The sequence below is a fragment of the Cervus canadensis genome, chromosome 3, assembly GCF_019320065.1.
Source record: "Cervus canadensis isolate Bull #8, Minnesota chromosome 3, ASM1932006v1, whole genome shotgun sequence".
Lineage (NCBI taxonomy): Eukaryota > Metazoa > Chordata > Mammalia > Artiodactyla > Cervidae > Cervus > Cervus canadensis.
In genome coordinates, this window is record NC_057388.1 from 24,052,786 (window position 1) to 24,058,520 (window position 5,735).

The following is a 5,735-nucleotide window of genomic DNA, read 5'->3' on the forward strand; positions in this document are numbered from 1 at the left end:
ATATGAAACTTTTTCACTTAACGTATTTTCTATGGAATGATTGTGCCTGTAATTCAGTTTTTCCTTACTAGGAGTTTGGGTAGTGATTTACTGTACACACATTCCACAAATCATCCAACTATCCCCTATTAATAGAAGCTTAGGTTGTTTATCATTTTTTTCTATTTTACAAACAAGGAAGGAATAATCATCTTTATATGTATATCTTTGTATACTTTGAGATATTTATTAAATTCTTCATATTGGAGTATCCAACATAAAGTATATATACATTTAAAATATTGAAAGATAACAGCCAAACTGCCCTCTGAAAAGATTGTAGCAATGTAAATCCTACTACAGTGTTCAAAGGTGCACCAAAACATTAATAATCATTTTATAATTCCTACCTATTATGATAGAAGGCAGATTGGGACATGTCAAGGAATGAAGGAAAGACATTTTCTCCTGCTTGAGGTGTAGAAGAGCTCGACTTCTCTAAGGTCTGACGTGGACAGTGGAAGTGGGTTATCCCATCTGAGGAGACCCCACAGGCCCTGGCAGAAAGCTGCACATGGATGTGACTGCAAGGCTAGGTGGAGTGTGTATGAGCAAAGCCCAGCGTGAGGACCATCATTAGGTCTACAGGAGCCACAGTCCAGATGCCCACCCCTCCAAGCCTCCCACCTCACCACCCGCAAAGGCTCTCTGAGTTCTTAAATGCTCTTGGGTGAAGACATTAATTTGGATGTTTTGCTCATCTAATGGCTGGTAGCTGGGCCCAGTTCTAATCTGATTTGGGAAATGAAGAAATGTGACATTATTTCCAACTCTAGATCATGGAGCAGTTTGCACTGGCTACCTAGACAATAAAAAACCATTATATTTTTCTATGCTCTGATTTATAGTAAGAAGAAATCTCACTTTTCCACTTAATTATTCAATCTTTTCCAGAGGAAAAAGGACTCTGAGCGCCCTGCCTATGCTTCAGAGGTGGGGTGGTGTCCGTGGTTGGGCTGGTGTCTGTGATCTTGTGGTCTCTTGGATTGTGCAAAACCAAAAAGCCGAACTAGCATCTCTGAAATCACACTCCAGGAGCAGCTCTTGAAAGAAGTCTGATTGCAAACACTTTTCTTCTTTGTGAGTTGTCTTACAAGATCTTCCTAAACCCAGGCTTCCTGTTTTCAAGTGCGACAGGCTGGAAGAAAGCAGCTGGGTGACTTCTGCTTTGGGATTTAAGTGGGGTGACCAGGAACAAGTAGGAATTGCACAGGGAGCCTGCTTGTACAGACAAGGCTACTACTTGAAGTAAAAGTGTTAGTCGCTCAGTTGTGTCCAACTCTTTGCCACCCCATGGACTGTAGCCCGCCAGACTCCGCTGTCTATGGAATTCTCCAGGCAAGACTACTACAGTGGGTAGCCATTCCCTTCTTCAAGGGATCTTTCTGACCCAGGTATCAAGCCTGGGTCTCCCACACTGTAGGCAGATTGTTTACTGTCCTAGCCCACCAAGGTGGATGTTTGGTCATGGTTCATTTACACAGGATGCAGGTAACCAGGGAGGCAAGGAATGCTCCTACAGAGAGCAGATCAAAGTGCCGGTCAAGAGAAGGCACACCCCAACTTCAATACGTGGGAGGCAGAATATTTTACATAAAAATTCAGTGGCTATGAATTGACATGGGTCTCTTTCTATGTGCATTGATGGTATGTACTGGCCAGAGACCTTCTCTTTAAGTTTACATTCACCAGGATAACTCAAGCAGTTATAAATGATATTTATTTTGGATGAAAAGTTATATTAATTCCTACAATGTTAGAAGTGGAACAGAACTTAGAGATCCTTTAATCGTCACTCCCTCTTTTCAAAAAAATGAGACTACTGAAGCCCAAAAGGTGAACTGATTTGCCCAATACAACAGAAAGTGAAAATGTTAGTTTCAGCTGTGTCCAACTCTTTGTGACCGCATAGACTGTAGCCCACCAGGCTCTTCTGTCCAATGGATTTCCCAGGCAAGAATACCGGAGTAGATTGCTGTTTCCTTCGTCAGGGGATCTTCCTGACCCAGGGATCAAACCCAAGTCTCCTATATTGCAGGCAGATTCTTTACCATCTAAACCAACAGGGAAGCCCAGAACTGGTCATAAATAAATGCCCACATATTTTGAGAGGAGTGAAATGCATTTCATTCATAGGCTCAAAAATTAGGGCTTGATTACCATAGAATGAAGATCATCTAGCAGTACATCCTGATCTTGAACATGCTTAGCCATCTACCTCCACCTCCCACCCACATCTTGTGACAAGGCTGGGCCTGAGATTCTGCACTGCTAACAAGTTCCCAGGTGGCACTCACATAGGCCACCTACAGTTTCGAATATCAAGTGTGTATTAGACAACACCCTGGTCTTGTGGGAATGTATCTCAGTCTTCAGCTGAAAGGTATGCAAGACTTCCCACTGAGAATTCATTCTTTCCTGATAATGGTAAGGAGTTCCCATCAGAAAATTATTTTGCTGTGCCTAAGGTAAATGGAATTTCTTGTGAGTGCTCTTTTCAGAAAAAAAGTAAAATTAAGAGGATGGATACATTTAAATGTCTTCTATTTGTGCAAGCACCCAAATTGTACTTCTGAGTGTCCTTGGCAGAGGAACCTCGTAATTCAGAAAGTTCACGTCTGTCTCTCCCATTCAGTTGGAGCATGCTTTGCTTCCTCTTAAGTAATAATCAACATTGCAAAACTTGCAGCTACGCAACTAGCAAACTATTCCCAGGAAATACAACTGTGAGCTTTTGCTCATAACAAGTTGCGTTCCCTAACCTTCTCCTGCAGGCTCTCGTTCATGGGTTTCTAGGCTTCAGCACAACTGCCATTTGGGGATTGATTTTCTTGGTTGTGGGGAGCTGTCCTGTGCCCTGCAGAATTCTTCAGCAGCATCTCTGGGCTCTGGTCATGTCTTAGCTCAGGCTGCTAGAATAGAACACCCTATATTACATGATACCCTATGTTATACCTTGGGGCTTCCCTAGTAGCTCAGATGGTAAAGGATTTGCCTGCAATGCAGGAGACCTGGGTTCAATACCTGGGCCAGGAAGATCCCCTGGAGAAAGAAATGGCAACCCATTCCAGTACTCTTGCCTGGAGAATTCCATGGACAAAGGAGCCTAGTGGGCTACAGTCCATGGGGTTGTAAAGAGTCAGACACAACTGAAATACACACACACACGTACACACACACATGCACACACACACATTATATTCTATATAACAGATGGGGTGGCTGAAACACAGTGCATTTATTTCTCATAGTTCTGGGGGCTAGAAGATCACAACCAGAGTGCCAGCATGATTAAGTTCTTGGTGAAGGCTTTCTTCCTGGTTTATAGAGTTATCTTTTCAGATCCTCACTTGGTAAAAAGAGATCAAGGGTTAGCACTCTTCCTCTTTTTACAAGGACAGTCATTTCATCATAGGGGTTCATGACCTAATTACCTCCCAAAGGCTCCATCTCCAATACCATCACATCAGTTATGTGAATGAATAAATAAGGTATGCAAACATATGAATTGGGTAGGGGGACACTAACAGTCTGCTGCAACCCACTAGATGTCAGTAGCCCCACTCTACCAGTCATGACAACAAGTGTCTCTAGAAATTTCCAAATGTTCCGTAGGAGGCAAAATCACCCAAAGCTGGAAACCTCTGCTTTAAAAAGTAATAGTACTGTGTTAGAAAAGATGACTAACATTTAAAACTCATTTAAAACATAAAATTATACACGTTTAGATCTAAAAGGAATCTTAAAGCTCTTCCTGCATCTTGAGGTCATACACTGAATTTAAGTCAGAAAGACCCTTTTAGTATTGGTCACATTTCTTTCTGTCCCAATAGTGAAGTACTATACTATCAATATTCCATTTTTCAATGGTTCAAACTTCAGCTAAGCAAAATCTCAGAATCCAGGTCAAGATGGAGTCTTTGCTGCTGTGGTGGGGAGTGGGGAGGAATCAGTACTTGTCTTCAACATCATCAGTACAAGCTTAGAAAAGGTGAGACCTGAGCTGTGTGGAGGCACCAACAGGTCCCCAGATCAGGAAGTATCCAGCTAGGATGTGAAATGTCTTCAGTCTTCCATAAAGTGCAAATGTACAAACATCACTTCGAGATAAAATTCCTCACCCACTATGCACAGCTTCTCAACCCTCTAGTTAACCAGCTAAATTCTGGGACCGCTTGCACTTACATTTAGCGACAGTAGGTCAGCTTACAACAGACACCACAGGATTCTGAGAAAAGCTTTCTCACTGCAGTATTGGTGACAAATGTTTTTACTAATACTCTATTGACAAAAGAGACAGCAAGAGAGAAAGAGCAATTAATCAGACATCTACCTTTTGGCAAATGCTGAACAACAATGGTCTACTAAAGGCATCGCTTGTTACTCCATTTGTTAGCTCACTGTTAATAGAGCTCTAAAGTCAAACACATAGGTCAAGTACTTAAAAACTCACTTCATGCTTGTGGATTCACTAACATTATGAAAACGGGATGGCTGAGAAGTGTGTCAGTGTCAACACAAATTATTTATGGTTGCTAATATTAATAGCTAAAGGCCCTGGCACAGGGCCAGATTAAAGGGGCCCTATTTCCCCTCTCCTCTACTGAAAAGGAAAAGCTAGTATCTCTCTCTCTCTCTGCTCTAAGCTGGGGACGACGTCCATCACCTTCCAATAAATAGCCTGTTGCCCTGTAGCCACCACACCACCTCTGTTCACACTCTACTAATATTACTTACACACCCATCATGTGCCAGATGCTAAGCCAGGCATCACCACATCATTTATCTTAATTTTTACAACTCAGCATATCTCAGGAATATAAGGAAAGCATAAAGGTTAATAATGCCAAGCCTATTGTAGAGTTCTCTGTGCTCAAAAAGGAATTACATTCATTTTTTAAATTTTTCTACTTTTTATTTTTATCTTTGTTTATCATTTCCTTCCTTGCTTGACTTCTTTATGCAGTAGATATGCTCCAAAAATTGGGAAGCAAGTTGCAATTTTCTAAGCTGACTCACTTTAGAAAGTTTTAGTATGGCTCAATATTTAAGACTCATGCAATAAATCTGCCTTTGATTAAGCACAACATCCTTTGGTAAAAGGGCCAGTCTTTATCTGATTTTTTTAATCCTGGGTTTTGACTTTAAAGTTTTCTCCAAGATGGCCGTATACAGTATTTTCTCAAGTAGTCAAAGAAATCTAAACCAACAAAAGCTGACATTAACATTTTTACAGTGATGAAGTAGATAGTGTAGGAATCAATATTAACACCAGTATTTGGACCAAACAAATGGAAGGTACAGATGTCTATCCTGAATGTTTTTATTAGTTTCCTGTTGCTATTATAACCAATTGCCATAAACTTAATGGCTTCAAACAACACAAATTTATTATCTTATCGTTCCAGAGGTCAGAAGGCCAGAAATCAGCTCACTGGGCTAAAGCCAAGGTGTTAACGGGACTAGTTACTTCTGGAAATGGAGGAGAAATGATTTTCTTGCCTTTGTCAGTTTCTAGAAGTCACCTGCATTCTTTGGCTCATGACTTCCTCATATCACGCCAACCTCTTGCTTCTGTTTACTGTTACCCATCTAGTCTCCTGTCTGCTTCTAATAAAGACTTTCATGATTACACTGGGCCCCCTAGGATAATCCAGGCTAATCGCTCCACCCCAAATTCCTTCATTTAATCACAT